Raw genomic sequence first — 21,779 nt, 5'->3', positions numbered from 1 at the left:
AACAGATTCATAATATCATCTATGAAAAGATCTTGGAATGAATAAGTATGGAATTCAACTTACATTAAAAGAAATTCTTCACTCATTATAAGTCCATTTCATTTACATTTGTTGTCCTGAAGTTTGCACTCCTTTTTACTTGGTAGGAATAATGTGTTTATTTGTAGACAGCTAAAGATTAATGACGACTTTAACTATTCAAAACTTTGCTTTCAACTGCTACTGTAACTGTTATTATATGGATATGTCAGCAGGCTATATTTTGCAAACAGATGCAGAAGAGAGCTGCCTGCACACCAGTGTGGTTGAATTTGAGCCAGCTTTAAACTGGAACCTACATAGCTATGACTGGTGTTATACTGATTCTGAACTATTAAAGCTTTTCTGAGAATTAATGTGTATTAGCATGATGCAGGTACAAAAATTTGAGGCTTTAAGATGGTTTTCATTCAAGTTTCTCTGTGAAAACTTCAGGGAGTGACAGGATAAGCTCATGTCTCCCAGCAACATCCAGTGTAGATAAGCATAAAGCAGCCAGCATCTTCTTACTTTACAATTTCTAAGGGCATGAAAAGTTAATACTTTTATGTTTTCACTTCCTTAGGTGACTCTTCTGAAGGTATTCTTTCGAAGATTGGTTTGCTGGTGAAAACTCTACTACCAGAGCTAGCCAACATAGCAGTTTTTGGCATATGTTTCTTGTTCTATATTATACCACACTTTTGAAATTTGCTCATACTGGTTAGACCTCTGCAGATACTTAAAATTCAAAATCAAGGTAGGCCCTTTACTTTTATTACATGTGCCAAATGACAAGTTGTTTTGTTTTGTGTTGTTTTCTCTCAGATTCTACCAGGTAACACAATTTCACAATAATTAGCAGAGAATGGACTCTAAAGTCACATCTTTGATAATATATAAACCAGATAAGGGACCATTCTCTGCAATAACAGACAGCTGACACAACATATTTTTCCACCATAAAGTTACACTTCCTTAGTGCTGAAACGTGTGTGTGTGTAAGAAAAATAAGTAGGGATGAAATAAGCTGAAAGCTGTTGTCTGTGTGATCAAAACCAAATGCTATTTTATATCATAACATATAAGGCTGCACTAATTAATAACCTAGTCCTTTATCTATTGTCTGCTGTAAATATTTTTTATCACTGAACATTGTCTTTTTAAAGGTGCAAGTATAGAAAGTAATTTTCTGATTTTGTATTACCAGACATTCAGCTAAGGATAGACAGCAAAGAGAAATAGAATGTACAGCAAAAAAAGACATTTGGAATTGCATTATTTTACTGTTCTCTCCAGCTGGGATCAAAAGGAATCTATCTACCAGGAAACAACCATATTTTATAATCATTCTCCCACTTCACTTTCTACTTAAAAAAAAAAAAAAAAAGTCTTCCAGGTCTCTTGAACCTGTCATTTGTATGAATAAAAAATATATAATAGGATATTGATTTGGGAAATTACACCACCTCACAAGGCAGTTACAATTAACTAAACACCATGCATTTTCAGTTACATTGCTTTTTCTAAATAAGCAATTCTATTGTTCTGTGCATTAGGAATGCAAAGAGAAGTGCAACATTCATGCTTACTTTTTGCCTGCCTTTTTCTAAATTTATAAAACTGGAGACTGTCTTTCTTGTTTAGACCGCTCCTTGTGGTGTTTTATGTGGAGATCTTCAACATTGTTGCAACCCTCAGTCCTGTTATGTCTGCAAGCTAACAAACAGAAGTCTATTATTCTCCTAATAATATGAAGCTCCCTGAAATAAAAAAAAAAAAAAAAAAAAAAAAAAAAAAAAAAAAAACGTGCCTGTGATCAAGTCCCCAGGAAACTCTATGGCCTCGCTTGTTGTGGGGATTAAGGAGAAACTGGAGGGCTGTTCAGGCTATAACTTCACAATGCTGCAATTTCCCTCTGTCTGATTACAATTCCCATATATATTCTCTCATAAAAGATAAGAAGAACTGGTTTTGGTCAGCAGATTTAAGAAATAGATTGTGGTCTATATGAACACATAAATCTTCAACAGAAATATAATAAAAAGCATTTGCATTTTCTGCTCTCAAGAGCAGTTGAGAGCTGTCTGGATCAAATACAATTATTTTATTGTATACCCAGTATATTTTAAAAATGCACTGCTGTATTACTATATATATATAAACTGCATTCTATACATGCTATTTGGTAGGCTGACATAACAGACAACTTGCAGATAAAGCAAGTCTGACAAATTGGCAAAACCTGGATCTGTAAGGGAAGACTGACATGCCAGATATTCTTAAAATAAGCAAGAATGGACTAGATTTGAAAATAACCTTGGAAATACAGGGTGCATTAACATACCAGACAGACCTCATTCTATCCAAGGTAGCAAATGTATCATAAGATTTTCATTACATTTTTTCCTACTCTTTTTGAAGGGGAAGCTGAAAAAGAAAAAGAGACTGATATTTTCTTTAAAGTCTCCAAATATATATAGCTGAAATGAAAGTAACATGGAATCATGATGGTTTGGGGATATCTGAGCTATTGTTTGTAGGCAGAGGCAATGGCATAATTAGGATGCTAATACAGCATGACAAACATTGAAACGGGGGACACTGAGACACAGGTGGCGTAGGTTTTTTTGCAGGATTTTAGAGTATGACATAAAAAGTACCATGCACACAGTTTCAAATGATGCATTTCCACCACTCAAATGTCTTTGACAGCCAAGTTAAAACAAAATTATTTCAGTGATTTGGTTATTCATAGATAAATATCTACTGGAGTCAATAAGATTTCACATTTAGCAGAACCAGACTTACTAGATAAGAATGGAGGAAAGGATAATACTGCCTGATGCACTTTATACCCAGTGCAGTGTTTTATGATTAATACTTTCTTTAACAATGCTATAGTACATGAGGAAACTACAGAATAGCATTTATAACATGGGGACAGATTTTTCAGAATTCACAAAAATTTTCTCCCTTCTTTCCAGATTTCCCCATGTTTCTGCACTATGAATAACTAATTTAAAATCTATATTGCTCACTTTCTTTGGAGTGACTGTCTCAAACTGTCTGGAAAAATCTTTTGTACACTAACTATTCCTTAGGTTATTTACAAAAAGTAACATTTTGCTGTAAGTAATTTTAAAACATTTGTTTCTGTGAAAATCCTCTATAGACCAAGAAATTCCCAGAAATGTTAATTATTTACTGGGTGGAATAAAGGTTATGGTTATGTTCCATAAGGCTGCCCTCCCTTCCCCTAGTGTCTTCACCAAAGCAGGCATCACTAGTTGTACTCATTGGTAACAATAACAGTTTTATTAGCTTGTAGGAACAAATTCTTATATAGACGATTAAAAGCATTTATTATCACACTTCCTTGCAGGAAAGAGATGGTAAAGAACACGTAATTAATCTCCTTGAAGTTTAGAAACTGTTTTCCTCCATAGTCTCAACATAACCTTATTCCAAAAAATGTAAATAGAAATGGATGCTATTTGCCATCTTAATGGCAGATTAAAGATCCTAGAATGATTCTTTGGTAAGTCTGAATACTCTACACCGTGTATCTACTACCATCTTATAATGACACTGAAAGCAAAATTTCTCTTGTTTATTTTCAATGCTATCTGAAATTGGTGGCAATCCTTCCCCTAACTACAGTGGAGCTTGACATGGACAGTGTATAATTCGGTACAGAGGGTTACTTTCATTTAAATATTATTACTTCTGTTAACACAGTAGCAGAAACTTATAACTGTTTTACATCTTGTTTCCCTTCTTCATACATCACGTCCTCAGTCCACTTTTCATTTGTTCAAATACACCAAACAGGTAGACATGTCATTAACCTCAAATATGGAACTTTGTCAGAAATATTTTCTAAAGGAAGGTAGCTTTGTCATTTCATTAGAAAATTTGCACTAGAGTTCAGAAACTGTTTTATCTGAATACTTTTTTTAATCATCAGGCTTGAATGGTCTCCCATCATAACCTTCAATTCCTGGGTTGAGGCTAAAATAATTCCCTTTGCAGGAAATCCTGACACCTGAAGCCCTTGTCATGATGTTAATTTAGTTACTGAGTTCTTATGATGAATTTATAGAGGAATTTTCTTTTCAAAAATGTGTTTCTTTTCTTTCTTTCTTTTTTTTTCCTATAGGAATATTCAGAATACATTTACATATGAACGATGAGATATGTTATTTTGTACCTTGTTCCTTAAGGACATTGAATAGCATTTCCTTCTGTTTGTTTTGGTTTTGTTTTTATTTTAATACATATTTCAGCTCCTCTTGACTAGTATCTAGTCATGGTAATAAGTTCATACAAAAAATGAAATGTCTTTCTTTCTTTCTGTTTCCAGTGATCTGCCCTTGCCCTAATAAGCCATCTCTTACCTAGCAAGATTTTTTGTGGGGGAGATATGTAAGTTTCAGCTCAAAGTATCTTAGGAGTCCTTCAGTAGGAGATGGGACAATTGGACTTTTCCACACAGTCAGGTTCTTTATATTTGCTTACCTTAGAAATTTTATAAAGATGCTTTTATAGTCACAGCTTTTCTATCAGATCAGAACTTTTATGCAAAAGGAGAAGTAATACAGATGGACTGAGGGCTGAATCCAATTAACAATAAAAGTTTTTTGAATGCTCATCCTGGTTCACTCATGCTCAAAGACTGCTATATGCTAACCAGCTCCTCTCTATAGTCTTTGTAGTTACAGTTTTCACGACACTTTGCATGAGCTAATTGGATCTGCTCACATTTGCCTACCAAAGAACAAGTAAATGTACTTTTGAAGCTAAAGTAAAGAGGCACCTCCTCCTTGAAAAGTGTAAGTGTTTCTCAGATCTCTCACATTCAGCAAGCAATTTGGAGAGCTGTCCTGAAGAAACGAGAGATGTGCTTGACAATAGAGAGAGGTCCCTGTTGGTGGTAGTAGTGATGGGTCCTCCCATGACATGCTGATCCTGTTCCAAGTTGAATCTCTACCTTTCCATACTGTATGAAGGCTAAAATAGCATATGTCACAACACAGAACAGTAGTGCAGAGCTGCGGTCCAAGATCAGTACAGAACAGAAAGTAAGATTGTTGTATAAGCAAAGATAACAAGCCAAGAGATGGTGCATGTTAAAATGGTTATCTTCCTCTCAGAACTTCTGCAGGGTCTGTACTTTGTACAACATATGTTCTCTGCTAAGAGCTAATTTGGCCTCCTGAGCAACATACTGTTACCCTAACCCAAATAATATGAAGGTTAGATATCAGCTTAATATTTAGTATAAAGAACTCAAGATTTTCACTTTAAGCCCTTTCATGAATGCTCCACCTTTGTGGATTTAGCATTGCATCAGCTCTCCACTCTTATACAGGATAATAGTAGAGTGAACCCAGATCCCTCAGTGCTCCAGACTTAAATACAGAACCAGAAGTTTTCTGTGAAGGAAAACATGGATTCTACTTTCAGAACGCACACATTTATGACTAAAAAGAACTTTTATGACTACTTTCCAGCTTGCAAATAATAGCTGTCTCCTTCCACAAACCTCCCAACAAAACAAATTGTATTTTTACACAGAGATGCCCCAAAATTGAAATATTTTCAATTTCAAAGTTACTGTTCTAGTGCTTCATGGAAATGGATATTCTGATCTCTTGTACTCCTTCTGTCTGAGACTTTCCATCAGTATTTTATTACATCTGTTATTGCTTGCTACTGCCATATACCTCTTCCCATATCTGATGGCAACAGTAACAGAGCTATAACACAGACAAATGTTAATAAGTGGTCTGTGTTTCCTGATTACATACTAGTTTTTAGATTAGTATTATATCCAGTGACATTTTAATGTATTACAATGAATATTTATATTGAGGGCTCATTTTCACCCTAATGTTAAATTTTAGTATAATATTTTAAAATTGTATAGGAAAAAAAATCAAAACTTTTCAATTATATTATTTATGAAGTGCTTTTTTCTAGCTCAAATATTAAAAATATACTTAAATGCAGAGATGGCTAGCTATCAATAAAACTGCCTTCAAAACTTGTGATTGTTAGCTTTTGTGTTTGTAACTGTAATTGCTATTTCAGTCCAATTAGAAACAACACAAATACCCCAGAAAAGATTCACAAACTACCCTCAAAAAAAAAAAAAAGCACAAACACCAACACCAATAAAAACAACCTTGAAAAGATTAAGAATGTGCAACAAATAAACAAAAAATGGAGAAGATCACTGTTTTCTTTTTCTGTCTTCAGATTTCTCCAATAAACCTCTTTCTTGGAAATGATAAAGATGTTTTGAGTAAAAAAGCTATATTCTATATACTCTAAATGAAGTCCAGCATGTGTGTCTGTGGGTGTGTATGTATGTGTACGAACTGAAGAAAGATAGGTTAGAGATTATCCTGAAACCAGACTAGAACATTTTGTTTGCAGCAAATTAAACAAAACTATTAGATATGCAAATCCGAGTATTATTATGTAAATCATAGTTTCAATATTATGTTTGGTGGAGAACCATTTCAACATTTTCAATTTAAAATTACAGTTGTTTAAGTATCATAGTATTTAAGTAGGAATTTATTGACAGCATATGAAATGTGGAGAAATTATTATTTATTACATCCCATTCTACAGCAGCCTTCACCAATGTCATCACTCAAAAGCTAAATGCTATTACAAGAAATAGGTGGAAAAGCTGTACAAGACAGTTGCATTTCATTCAATTTTCTTCATCATAGAAAATGTACTAGGAAATTAATCTGTGCAAAAAGACAAACTTTGCCATCTTTTTCCAGTAAATCCTTAGTCAAATCTTTCTCCTGTTTTTTCTCTTTCTCACACACTTAAACATGAAAACACATACACATGGTGTCTTCTTCATATTTCCACTTGAATAAGAAATAGAAATATGAATAGTAGACCACGTATTCTAACAAGATCTCTTTATTTTATTGCAATGCAGTTTGCCTAGTCACAGTGTCTCTTCAAACATTTTCATAACAAAATTAGCAACTCTTCATAACTCCACCGAGAGCAGTTCATCTATGCACTATTGTTAAATTTTTCATATGGATGAATTTAACATTGCCAGCTTGCACAAGGCTAAAGATGGACAACCTCCTTTGGCTGCAAGAATAGTTATAAGTAGTGTACATGTAAAGTAGCAATATCAGTATTATTCACCTTGAGAAATAAACAATCACACATTGGATGTGACAGACCTTCTATGTTAAATTGTTACACATGTGGAGCTGGCCTTTCTGCTTTTCAGTGATGTTCCAGACAAATCCTATTAAAAAATTTCATGTTGCTAATCACTTTGGGAGATCAACAGATCAATGCCTACTGGCCTTTTGATGACAGCTCCTGTGTTAATTAGTAACATGTAACAGGGACATGAAGGGAAGGTTGTTGTCTTGTACCTACAAACAATGCTTAGAAGAATCTTTACTGGAAATGAAATGATACAACGAACAACTCTTGAAATTCTACTGGAACAAACCAAAGATTACATCATTTGCAAATCCACTTCTTTTAACTCTATCACTCTTGTACAGAAATGATAAAAATCCCTCATCCTACTCCTTTTTTCTGACAGATAGTGTAAACAAAAGTACTGAAACTGTGTTAACCTTAAGATATAGAGTATTTCTCAGCCTAAAAGTAACTGTCTCCAGTGTCCCTTTTTTGTAATTCGTATGAGAAAATGTCTGAACAGGAAAAGAAGAGAGGAGAGGGGAAGGAAAATTTTGCATATAGCACTCTGCATATTAGAAATCCCTAATATGCTGTCCTGAATAATTCAAACTCATCCTGCACACAGCTGACAGTCTCTCACCAAAGAAACTGATGGTGTTGTTGGTGGCATCTGGCAACATATCATGTCTGAGAAAAAATGAGGAGGGCTTCAGCAACAAAAAGCCATTGATATTTCACTTTCTGTAGCCTAATACACACTACTGGGAATCTGCCCATATTCTGCAGCCTGAAATGGTGTGTGGAAATTGCAAATGTTCAGCCTCGAAAGTCCGTACTTCTTCTTGCCTGCCCTTGCTGCAACAGTAGCTCAAACATATGCGTTAGACAGAAAGAATGGGTATTCTCAACAAGAGGAACCTATACCATATAACTGTTTCTAGTCTTAATTAACATCCAAAATATTAAATAGACTCTGTGCTCCTTTGTATATTACCTGAACATTACATCATATTGGCAATGGGAAATTTGGAATAGGCACTGAATGTTTTTCATTCACATTTCCTCCTGGAGAACATGAAAATTGATGTACTACACCTCATAGAGGAGCATATGTAAACTGTGTCAGTAGACGACCTGTTTTAAAAATACTGGGATTGGAATGCTTTATGTAGTTTTGTGTTGTCCGGACTACTGAATATTGATTTTGCAAGGAAAAACAACGATGTTTCAGTGAGAATATCATTTCAAAATGTGAATTTACTATGTAATGCCCTACTTCTCACACTGCCTGTGGAACATCTGTTGCAGAAGTGGAGGCTACCGAGGACACCGTGAACTTCAGATGAGAGACAAATGTTGCTATTGAAGGTGGATTTCCTTTTGTTTAATTAAGCAAAAAAGGAGGGAAAAAAAAGGGGTGAAGTTTCTTTTTTCTTTTTCTTTTTCTTTTTCTTTTTCTTTTTCTTTTTCTTTTTCTTTTTCTTTTTCTTTTTCTTTTTCTTTTTCTTTTTCTTTTTCTTTTTCTTTTTCTTTTTCTTTTTCTTTTCTTTTTCTTTTTCTTTTTCTTTTTCTTTTTCTTTTTCTTTTTCTTTTTCTTTTTCTTTTTCTTTTTCTTTTTCTTTTTCTTTTTCTTTTTCTTTTTCTTTTTCTTTTTCTTTTTCTTTTTCTTTTTCTTTTTCTTTTTCTTTTTCTTTTTCTTTTTCTTTTTCTTTTTCTTTTTCTTTTTCTTTTTTTTTTTCTTTTTCTTTTTCTTTTTCTCTTTCTCTTTCTTTTTCTTTTCTTTTTCTTTTTCTTTTCTTTTTCTTTTTCTTTTTCTTTTTCTTTTTCTTTTTCTTTTTCTTTTTCTTTTTCTTTTTCTTTTTCTTTTTCTTTTTCTTTTTCTTTTTCTTTTTCACACAGAATGGACCAGAGCAATCAAAGAGGTAAGAGTGTAATCAGTATGTGATTGAGATTAATGTGAGAAAAATAACCAGCAGTTTCTGTCTCTCAGGAAAACTGTTGACCTGCACATCAGGGACTGGTTTTTACTTAAGAAGCGGAAAGGCAAATAGGACGTACATAATGAATACTGCAAAAAGGATTGAAGGGAGAGCAATCTTAAACAACTTAATCAAAAAGAAGCATAACTCTAGAAGTGCAAAAATACAGACCATAAAATATTAGTAAAAGAGACCACTTGAATTTTAATGTAAAATATAATAATATACGAGTACCAGGAAAAATATATATATATATTACTGTCTTTCACTTCTGTGTAGAAGTAGAAGGCAACATGACCCAGCAAATGTATATGATGTACAAATAATAGTTAAGCCAAGAGATAATGTCAGACTGCGTCAACATTATAAAATCAGCCAAAAATTCTCATTTAAATTAAAACCACGTAAAGGAGGAAGGGATGTTTTCAATTCTCCATGGGGTCATATTCTTCCTGCATATCACAGAATCACAGAGTGTTTTCCCATATTCAGTTGGAACTTCCTTTGTTTCAGTTTGCACTCATTGCACAAACATTCTTCTCAGGTCAAATATCTTCTCAGGTCACAAGCAGTAACATTTTCAGAGGTTTTAAGGAACCAAACACCATTGTCTTGCAACAAAATGTAAATCTCTGTTACCTAGTTTCATTCTGAAAATGAAAACGTTTTCCAATTCTTTTTTTGGAAACTTCGCTTTCATTCTTTCCTTGTCTCGACTTTCCATGTGGTGATGTTATCTGACCTTACAGATGTATTATAAAAGAATGAATGTATTTATAGAGAGGTATTCTATTTGTAGTGATGAAAAGCAGTGAAAAATATGGATAGCTGGATGCAACACTTGAGGTAGCAAACAAAAGTCATTTCCTCTGATTCATAAATCACAAATTTGATACTGAGAAATATCTAGAAGAAAACACCTGTGGAAGAGAAATTTTCTTTTCTTATTGTCATGTCTTTTATCATAATTGAAAAAATGGGATAGAAAAACATCATCTGTGGCATAGGAAATCTTCCCTATATTATAGAAAGAAAATTCCCTTTTCTTTCTAAAGAGGAAAGTGGGCAGAATGAATGCATCTGCATACAATTCACAATTCCAAGAATGCTTGGTGAAATAAATTTAACTCTGAAAACAATTCAAAATATAAAAGTTAAATTTTATCAGGCAGTTAAATTTCTGTGCTGTGCAAAGTGAAAAGCGTCTCAGGCTTCCCAGTGTTGGAGTCCCATCTACCGTGACCCTCAAGGATGTAACGGATGTTGAGGCTTTTAATGAAGCCACCACAGAACTATGGGTTACGTTTACACACAGACATTGTGTTTTCTTTCAGATCACCGCATCCTTTGTGGTTTGTTGTTGTTGTTGTTGGTTGTTTTTTAAGTAATAGTTATGCTAGAGTGACTAGCTGAAATTTTGTACCTCGTAATTCTGAAGAGATACAAAGATTTGTTCAGCTCCCTTCAGCTACCTCAAGTATTCCATTGACTTTTTAGGCTATAAGTGCAGACTTACATGTGTACGTGCATGTATGTTTATCCTCCCTACACTGCAAGGTTAATTTACAGTGCAGCAGACTCGAGCTTCACAGAGACAGAGAGAAAAACTGCATAGCATAGTGTTCAGACTACTCCCTGAGTTATTTGTGCATTGTGATCTATGTTCCCAGTCAACTACCCAGATCTTTGACTATTTATTAACTGCTGTGATTTTTTGCACAATGCAGTGAGAAGGAAAACTATAGTAATTTTAAATAGGATGCCTTATTATAGGCATACTAGTTGGTTAACTAAGCACAATATTGCAGCAGCTGTCTTTATTCCATTTCAAAAGCTCTGGCTTTAAAAGTTCATCAGGAAATTACAGCAATTATCACTAGTGTGAAACAATTTCATATTGAATTAATATAAACACAAAAATAAATTTACATGTGCCTATCTACCGTTAGGTAAGTTCTACTTCCAAAGTCTACATTGAGACATTCAGGATCGCTTTGAGAAACAGCATACTCAGAGTTACAGTAAGAAAAAAGAAAGAAGGTGCCAAATTGGAAATATTATGCTTGCATTTTGGCTGCCATTGTCACTCAAAACATCATTGAATTGCAATGAAACATAAATGTCCTTAAAGCGTTTGTTTTTGCCACCCAGCTAAAGTAAAGAGAACTTTTCTAAAGGACTGATAATGTGACATGTAATCATCATCCACAGCTCTGCCTAAATGGCTGAAAATATAAGATAATGGAAGGTCAGGAAGAAATGCTAAAAGACATTTCAAGTGTCAAGCTTTGTAATTTATTAAGCACTTTAATATAAATACGAGATTTCACAGATGCCTGTAACAATACTACAGGTCATACTAGTAGAGTATGTAAAAAATCACCACCATGTGCTGGAAAAAATGTGGACAACATTCATTAGAAGATATAACAAATGCTAATATACTACAGATAACCCAGAGATAACAAAGCATTTTAACTTCATAATGATACGTAGCATCCAAAATTGTATACAGTAGAGGTCATTATCTAGGATAAGAGACTGCAGTATGATGACCTAAAAGAAGTATAAAATAGACTTGGATGTCATTTACCTACCCAATGAAATGATGACTCACTGATAAGATATCCATCCTAATTGTAGTATGTAAGTACTAAAAATACAGAAGACCTACAGTGGCTTTTTGAGATATGCCAAAGCTTAAACTGCCTTGTATAGATGTAGCTTACTCCAGACAGAGGCAAATGAGTCAAACCAGACAATGAGTATGGCAGTAAGCCTTGCTGTGAACTGAATTATGAAAAATTCCAGTGTCATATGCTGCCAAAAGAAACAATAACAGCTAAAGACTGTTACACACTCGGCAAAATGTCAGCAAATTCCTAAAATCAAATTCTTTCTTTCTTTTTCTCTTGAAGCAATGCAGTCTTGGATATAAGAGCATAAAATTGATAAATGTTATTAGAGCCCATTCAGCATGAGAACATTGATCTTTCAGCACAGATACAAATACACTAGATGATACCACTTCCTGTCATAAGCCACTGTTTCCTTCATCAATACTCTTAGTTTAAAAATGACAATTTTCATGGTAATGTACAAATGGAGACACTGAGGCAGATATATATGACATGGCTGATCTCAACACATCCCAAAACCACATAAAAATATTTACCTAGGGTGGGAGGCACAGGGCTAAAAAATGATAACACAGGTAATTGTCTAGATTTTCTTTAAATTCCTTCTAGAAGTACTTCTAAAAAGTGGTATATCTCATTGCCAAGTGAAGGTCTGATAATATTTTCATTATCAGAATTCTAACCATGCCTTTTTCTGCACTGACTTCAAGGGGAGTTCACATGTTCAGGTGCATACACCTGAAGCTAGGTGAGGTGAATACCATCTAGGCTGGTGTTTGCATTGACACATACAATGCACAGTGCTAAGTTTTCACAGCCTAGATGCTGAAAGCAGCACTGTCAGCATTGCAGTGGAGTATGGAAAGAAGAATGTCATCAAAATTAGAACAAAAAAAACTGAGTTCTGTCAGCTGCTACTGACACACAGCTAAGGGAAACTGGAAATTCATAATGGTTGCTAGAAAGAGGGCCTGAAGAACTAAAAGAATTTCAGGGAGGGGAGGGAGAAAGGAAAAGGCGCAGATCCTTCTATTACCAGGATTCTTCCTATCACTCAGGGTACAACAGAAATAACACATTAATATACTTATGCCCAGACTAATATGCCTTGCTTCCTATTGTGAGTCACAGCAGCTTTAACTTGCATGGAAGGGCTGCCATAGCACACACAAGTTTAAACTTTTCACATTGAACCCAGTAATAAGCAACTCCAAATCATGGCTACAAATAAGTTTCAGATGAGGTTATGAGTCTTTCTGAGGGAGGGGAGAAAAAAAAAAAAAAAAAAAAAAAAGAAAAGAAAAAGAAAAAAAATTAAAAAAAAAGAAAAAAGAAAAAAAAAAAAGAAAAAAAGAAAAAATAGAAAAAAAAAAAAAGTAGCCCATTCGTCTCACTGTCATACTGTTTCATATGTGTTTCAGAGTTCTTCATGTACAAAATTCTCTCAGCACCTGCATCCAGTCAGACCTGTTGTTACTATTTTGCATTTAATAGGATTTCTATAACCAGCTAAAACCACCTCATTATCAGAAGTACTCTCAAATAATATGCTCTACAAATTAGATAATATTCTCATAGAATTCAAGACATATCCCAGATTTTAAGAGATGCCATCTCATCATTTAAACTAAAGATTTTGAAATGCTTGCAAGTATTAATTATTTAAACTTCACAACACCTTTGTTACCAAATAAATAAGTATTATCAAGGCAATTTTCATTGCTGTCGTACAGTTTTAGAGTTTGGATGAAAAGCTGCTCAGGGATCCAGGCATTAGAAGCCTCATCTAAAAAGAACTGCAAGTACACTTTTTGGAAAACCAAAAAGTACAGAAATTGATCCAGAAGACAGCTTAATTGCTTTCTACTAACATTCTAACTGAATGGCATTTCTTCCTTGAAAATGGGCATGCCACATTTGTAGAGAACAGTCCTTTCATCAAAAGTTATTTTTCAATTTAGAGGAAAAGATGGAAATGGAACAAAGAAGAAACTACAGAAAGGAGATCTATACCTCATCTTCTTTGTTTGTAGGGAAGAGGATCAGAGACAAAGGCAGACAGTGTCATGGATTGAAAATAAGGATCTCAAATCTCTAGCTTTTTGTGCCTCTCTGTGCTTTCAATTAATGTAGTTTTAAAGAAGAGTATATGATACAGATGGCCTGTGTAATTAAACCAATCATGTCTATGAGAGGAAAGAGGAACACGTAACAGGAAAGGCACCTACTTCAGCCACTGTGAATAACCTTTGCCTACACAACATGCCTCATACTTACAAACTTGCATTCCATATTTATAACTATTTTACTTATTTCTATGATTAAAGAGAAGGATAAAAATAGGTGAAAATGTAGGTTCTCCCTCCATTCAAAAAATCTAGTTAAAAATGTTTTAACTACAAACGCTGATGTGGTCCTCACTGTTGATATAGTACAAAAAGGTATCTTCCGCTTGCAATTGTAGGTAGTCAAGGCTTTACCCCTTGAGGAGTCACAACAAATAGTTTATAGATATAAGGTAAGGTGAGGATATAGATCGCTTTTAAATTACCAGCACAATTTCAATCCTGCAGTGTTATTTTTCCATGGATTTAATCCTAATTAGATAATCAAAGAAAATATCATACATTATCTACTTTCTTAGACAGGTAGTTAAAATACAAAATGTAATAAAACTCTGGAGTTGGATTACAGAATCCAAACTACTGAAGGGACTCTTGCATATGTCACTTTAACATTATCTTTAACCAAGATAAGTATCTTGTGTCTTGTGAGCTTTCCTTTAAAAATACTTAAGCAGCAAGAAATTTAAAATAAAATAAAATAAAATAAAATAAAAAATAAAATAAAATAAAATAAAAAATAATGAAATAATCCCTGAGATATAACTTGTTTGGCTTGTTTATAAGCCATAATTATCAAGAAAAGTAAGTTAAATCTGATTTTAGGGAAGTACAGTATTTGCTCATCAGTTATTGTATTCATTGTTGTGCTTAATAAATCATAAGAAAATAGTTGTTTAATTTCACGAGGAAACTGCAAACTTTCCAGAGATGTTATTATCTCTCCTGTTCACTTAACTGAAACCTTCTTGGAACCATCAGCCATATAATGAAAAATTAGTTTCTGTACCTGCAATAGAGTGGAATGACAAATGACAACGATCATACTGGAATTCAGTATCAACAACAAATAATTAAACAGTGAATGAACCTGACAGAAGACCTTTAAGATGTTGCCAAACTCTATTTGGATAAACTGAATGTTTACAACACATCTAATGATTTCATCAGTCTTAATTGTAACTGTGGCTGGGAAAAAACTCACGTGTTCTAAAAGTAATGAAGAATGTGTCAAATGTTTCAAAGAGAACAATTAACTTTTTCACAAATATTTATAGTTTTTCAAATAATCAGAAACTGGTAATTGTAAGAGAAGGTCTATTTTATGCACACATAATAGAAATTTCCTTACACAGCAACTTTGAGCATTATATCCTTTGAGTATATTTAATACTGAGTTTTCTTTTCCTCCACTGTAGAAACATTTACAAAATACTTTGTGTTTTAAATAGAAAAAGAATTGCTCAATACCAACAAAGCTCACATAACATATTCTGGTTTTATTGACACATAAACAATGTATTTATCATAGTCTTGATTCCTCTGTATAAAATAGGAGTATTCCCTGTGTCTTAAAAGGAAGCAATACAAACCTGAATAATTAGCTAATGAATTGAAGACATAATTTAACTAAAAATATATATGTTCAAAATCCCTGGGAGTAAATCTGTATTTGTCAGTATTTCTACATTCCTTTTCAGGAAGACAAAATAAACTGAAAATATGTTAATTATGGACTACAGTTACTAGCTATTAGCTATTGGTAATGCCATCAAGGAACACATACACACACATGAAGGTGAAGGCCTCTAAAAACATGCTATGATTTGCTGTGGTGGTGTGATTGTAAAATGTTTGCACCGGGTTGAATTACTGGGCCTCAATGGCTATGTTACTCACCTTCACTAAATGTAATTGTAATAGTTAACACAGAGCACCTGAGCAGAATAACAAACATTAAGGCCTAGCTCATGGAATATGCTGAAAAACAAACTGAACTTCATTACAGGGTAGAGAACTAACAACAAGTTTTCCTGGAAGAAAAAGTACCTCAGGAATGAAAAGGAGTCTCTATTATCTGACTACTAAGAAACTCAATGGCTCTGATTCAAAACCCATTTCAGAAACCCAAGCTGGAGAGCAAAGTGAACAGGGGGCATTTGTATCTTTTTATAAAGTCAAAGTCTTTATGAAAAAATCTCCTAGAAATCCTGGACTATTTTTTTTATAATTGTGAAGAAAACAGTTCCAATGTAACCAGAAGATAACTCATTTTACTGGGTGGCTCTTGAATTCACAGATCAGAAGAACAAGTCATCCAGGAGGTTTCTGGAGTGTGTTGATGATTCATTCCTAATACAAGACGACAATGAGCTGAAGAGAGGAGGTTCTCTGCTGAACCTAGTTGCAAACAAAGAAAAATGGTTTGGAGATATGAAGGTTGGCTGCAGTGACCATGACGTTGTGGAGTCCAGCATCCTGAGTGGAGGGAACAAGGTAATTAGCAGGACTTCAGGTCTGGAATTCAAGACAGAACACTTTGGCTTGCTCAGGTACCTGCTTGGAATAATCCCAAAGGAAATAGCCGTGGAGAGAAGACGGCCCAGGAGAGCTGGCTGATTTTCAAGGATCACTGCCACCAAGCTTAAGAACAGTCTATCCCCACATGCAGCAAAGGTTGAAGGAGGACCACATAGACAAACAAGGAGATCTTGTCTAAACTAAAACATAAAAAGGAAGCATTCAAGAGGTATGCTCCTGAGACAGGGATAGGAGTCCCAGAAGAAATATGGAAATGCAGTCTGAGCATGTAGGGATGATGTTAGTAAAACCAAATCCATTTGGAGTTGAATCTGGTGAGGGATGTGAAGAGCAACGAGAAGGGCTTGTACTCTTATTGGGTATATTAACAGCAAAAGGTTCAAGAGGATCTGATCAGTGTTCATATTCGTAGAGGGAGAGCCAGACTCTCCTCAGTGGTATCCAAAGAGAAACCTTGAAAGGACAAGAGGCAAGGGCAAAAACTGAAATACAGGAAATTCTGTGAAAGTATAAGAAAAAGCCTATTTCATAGAATCATAGAATGATTCGGGTTGGAAGATACAAGCTCTACATCTAAACGTCTTTTAAAGACCTCCAGGGATGGTGACTCCACCACCTCCCTGGGCAGCCCGTTCCAATGCTTAATAACCCTTTCGGTAAAGAAGTACTTCCTAACATCCAACCTAAAACTCCCCTGTCGCAACTTTAGCCCATTCCCCCTCGTCCTGTCACTAGGCACGTGGGAGAATAGACCAACCCCCACCTCTCTACAGCCTCCTTTCAGGTAACTGTAGAGAGCGATGAGGTCGCCCCTGAGCCTCCTCTTCTCCAGGCTGAACAAGCCCAGCTCCCTCAGCCGCTCCTTGTAAGACTTGTTCTCCAGACCCCTCACAAGCTTGGTCGCCCTTCTCTGGACTCGCTCGAGCACGTCCATGTCCTTCCTGTAGCGAGGGGCCCAAAACTGAACACAGTACTCGAGGTGCGGCCTCACCAGAGCCGAGTACAGGGGCACAATCACTTCCCTCGACCTGCTGGCCACACTGCTTCTTATACAGGCCAGGATGCCGTTGGCCTTCTTGGCCACCTGAGCACACTGCTGGCTCATATTCAGCCGACTATCCACCAATACTCCCAGGTCCTTCTCGGCCAGGCAGCTTTCCAGCCACTCATCTCCCAGCCTGTAGCTCTGCTTGGGGTTGTTGCAGCCCAGGTGCAGGACCCGGCACTTGGCCTTGTTGAACTTCATGCAGTTGACCTCAGCCCATCGCTCCAGCCTATCCAGATCCTCCTGCAGAGCCTTCCTGCCCTCGAGCAGATCGACACACGCACTTAGCTTGGTGTCATCTGCAAACTTACTGAGGGTGCACTGGACGCCCTCATCCAGATCATCAATAAAGATATTAAAGAGGACCGGCCCCAGTACCGAGCCCTGGGGGACTCCACTAGTGACCGGCCTCCAACCAGATTTGACTCCATTCACCACAACTCTCTGGGCCCGGCCATCCAGCCAGTTTCTAACCCAGCGAAGCGTACGCCAGTCCAAGCCCCGAGCAGCCAGTTTCTCGAGGAGAATGTTGTGGGGAACGGTGTCAAAAGCCTTACTGAGGTCAAGGTAGACCACGTCCACAGCCTTTCCCTCATCCACCAAGCGCGTCACTTGGTCATAGAAGGAGATCAGGTTCGTCAAGCAGGACCTGCCTTCCATAAACCCATGCTGACTGGGTCTGATCGCCTGCTTGCCCTGCAAGTGCCGCGTGATGACCCTCAAGATAATCTGCTCCATGAGCTTCCCCGGCACTGAGGTCAAACTGACAGGCCTATAGTTCCCCGGGTCTGCCCTCCGGCCCTTCTTATAGATGGGCGTCACATTGGCTAGCCGCCAGTCAACCGGGACCTCCCCCGATAGCCAGGACTGCCGATAAATGATGGAAAGCGGCTCGGCCAGCTCCTCCGCCAGTTCTCTCAGTACCCTTGGGTGAATCCCATCCGGCCCCATCGACTTGCGCACATCCAAGCTCCGTAGTAGGTCGCCAACCATTTCCTCATGGATAGCGAAGGCCACATCCTGCTCCCCATCCCCTTCCACCAGCTCAGGGCACTGGGTGTCCGGAGAACAACCGGTATTGCCGCTAAAGACTGAGGCAAAGGCGGCATTAAGCACCTCAGCCTTTTCCTCATCCTTAGTAACTAGGTTTCCCCTCGCATCCAGTAAAGGATGGAGATTCTCCCTAGTCCTCCGTTTCGCGTTGATGTATTTGTAAAAGGATTTTTTGTTGTCTTTAACGGCAGTAGCCAGATTGAGCTCCAGATGAGCTTTGGCCTTTCTAATTTTCTCCCTGCACAGCCTCGCTACATCCTTGTAGTCCTCCTCAGTGGCCCGCCCTTTTTTTCCCAAAGATTATAAACCCTCTTTTTTCTGCTAAGCTCCAGCCGCAACTCTCTGTTGAGCCAGGCCGGTCTTCTTCCACGCCGGCTCATCTTTGGGCACGTGGGGACGGACCGCTCCTGTGCCATCACGATTTCCTTCTTGAGGAGCGCCCAGCCTTCCTGGACTCCTCTGCCCTGTTCACTGACCAGCTGCGTCAGGAAGCTATCTCCCACGCTCTCCAGAAACCTCCTAGACTGCTTTCTCTGTGCCGTGTTGTGTTTCCAGGATATGTCCGGGAAGTTGAAGTCCCCCACGAGGACAAGCGCCGAATACCTCAAAATACCTCAATACCTCAAAGATAATCTAATTCCAACCCCCCTGCCATGGGCAGGGACACCTGCCACTAGACCAAGCTGCTCAAAACCCCATCCAGCCTGGCCTTCAACACTTCCAGGGATGGGACATCCACAGTTTCTCTGGACAACCTGTTCCAGTGCTTCACCAACCTCAGAGTAAAGAATTTCTTCTGAATAGCTAATTCAAAACTACCCTCTTTTAGTTTAAAGCCATTATTCCTTGTCCTATCACTACACTCCCTGGTAAAGAGTCCGTCCCCAGCTTTCCTGTAGGCCCTCTTTAGGTATTGAAAGGTTGTTGTAGTGTCTCCCTGGAGCCTTCTCTTCTCCAGGCTGAAAAACTCAGCCTGTCTTCATAGGAGAGGTGCTCCAATCATCTTTGTGACCATCCTGTAGACTCTTTCTAATACTTCCTCTTCCTTCTCGTGCTGGGGGCCCCAGAGCTGAATGCAGCACTCCAGGTGGGGTCTCACGAGAGCAAAGGGGGACAATCACCTCCCTTGACCTGCTGGCCATGCTTCTTTTAATGCAGCCTATCATACAGTTGGCTTTCTGGACTGCAAGTGCACATTGCTGGCTCATGTTGAGTTTCTTATCAACCAACAACCCCAGGTCCCTCTCGTCAGGGCTGTTCTTAGTCCATTCTCAACCCAGCCTGTAATTGTGCTTGGGATTGCCCCGGCCCAGATGCAGGACCTTGCACTTGACCTTGTTGAACCCCATGAGGTTTGCACATGCCCACCTCTAAACCTGTCAAATTCCCTCTGGATGACATTCCTTCCCTCCAGTGTGTTGACCGCACCACACAGCTTGGAATCATCTGCAAACTTGCTCAGGGTGCACTCGGTTTTACTGTCGATGTCACCAACAAAGATGTTCAACAACACCGATCCCAGTACTGACCCCTGAGGAACACCACTTGTTACTAATCTCCCCCTGATCACTGAGCTGTTGACCACAACTTTTTAAGTGTGACCATCTAGCCAATTCCTTACCCAGCATGTGGTGTCTCCGATTTAGAGATAAGGATGGGGGACAGTGTCAAACGCTTTGCAAAAAGTTCAGGTAGATTAAGTAACTGATTTTTGGAACCTGCTCTACTTAACCCTATTTTGAGCAGGGGATTGGACTAGTTGGTCTCTAGAGGTCTCCTCCAATCTCAGCCATTATGTGCCTCTGTGAAATGTTAAACTTTCTGAAGCTGAGATTAGGAAGGTCTTGTGTTGCATAGGAATCACATCGGCTCCCTGCAGAAAGGCAAATTTCACTCCTCATTGTTCAGCCATGCACATGAGCTTTCTGGTTAAGAGTATTATTTTAAGATATACAACTTACATCATTTTAAGACATACAAGAAATACAACTTTGGGGTAGAAAAGTTAGGAGAAATAAGTCACCGTTTTTCTATAACTGAGAATGGTGCATTGTAAATATTTCTATAGCCACATACCAATGTATATTTACTTCACTGCAGTGCAGAAAATACAGTTAAAATCTTGTAGGGAAGTGTCTTATGCTTTTAATATTCAGCAGTTCTTATGAAGTTCAAGATCATGTCCTAGCATGATTTATTTATTTTTAAACAGAGAATGTTTCCTTAGCCCTGAGAACATCCCTTGAAAGAACGAAATATTTCTACAGGCAAATATGTTGAAAATTAAACTCTGGCTTGTGTATACAAAGGCAGGAAATACTAATGCATTAAAATAATCAAAGCATATGGTAATGACCGACATGAAGAGCAAATTGTAAAATAATAATAATACTGTAGAATAAATGCACACAACCAGCAGATATCTCTAGAGTATTCTTTAATGTCTGATCTTAATGAATTATGAATATTTTCTGGTTTTGTTCTTTTCCCTGTGGAAGACTGATCACTGACCTGCCTAGCACATGCTGGATGCACTTGCCCAAGGACAATCTAATCACAGAAAATACGGAGGCAGCATGTGTTAAATCCCAACCCTAATCAAGGCTAAAGGGGAAAGGCCACAATTTCTACCATATCTGAAAAATTTAAAGCACTTATCAGCCCTCTGCAGGAGAGGACTCTGATGGCTCTGCATTTGAAAGAGAATAATCATGTGGTTTTCAGCTCTCCTGGTTTAGACTCTGATCATTTTTAAACATGAAAGTAAAAGGCTACTAGCAAACATAAGAGTGTGTATTAGAAGAAAACACATTAAGTAAACTACTCAATATGTACTCTGGGGTAAAGAACTGTAGCCTACATTCTTTTAATGCACAAAATAGCATAACAAACACAGGCATTGCAGATCAAGCTGTGGTTCACTATGTTGAAGCAGATAGACGGACATCTGAGAAAATGAAAATTAAGCAGATGCTGATAAGGTTTTTACTGCTAGTCATACTGGCTAAGACATACCTATTTTTGTCCTGTGAAAGACTTCCCGTTTCCTATTTTAAAAGGCAACTTTAACTACTTCTGATTGCAAACCCTAAGGAAAGTTGAAAAGACAGCTTCAAAACAACCTTTTCTTCATCAGTTATTACATGGTGGGAGACAACAGCAGTCTTTCGGG

Source organism: Anser cygnoides, chromosome 3 (genome assembly GCF_040182565.1).
Source record: "Anser cygnoides isolate HZ-2024a breed goose chromosome 3, Taihu_goose_T2T_genome, whole genome shotgun sequence".
In the NCBI taxonomy this organism is placed as follows: Eukaryota; Metazoa; Chordata; class Aves; order Anseriformes; family Anatidae; genus Anser; species Anser cygnoides.
Note: the sequence above shows the minus strand (reverse complement) of the source record.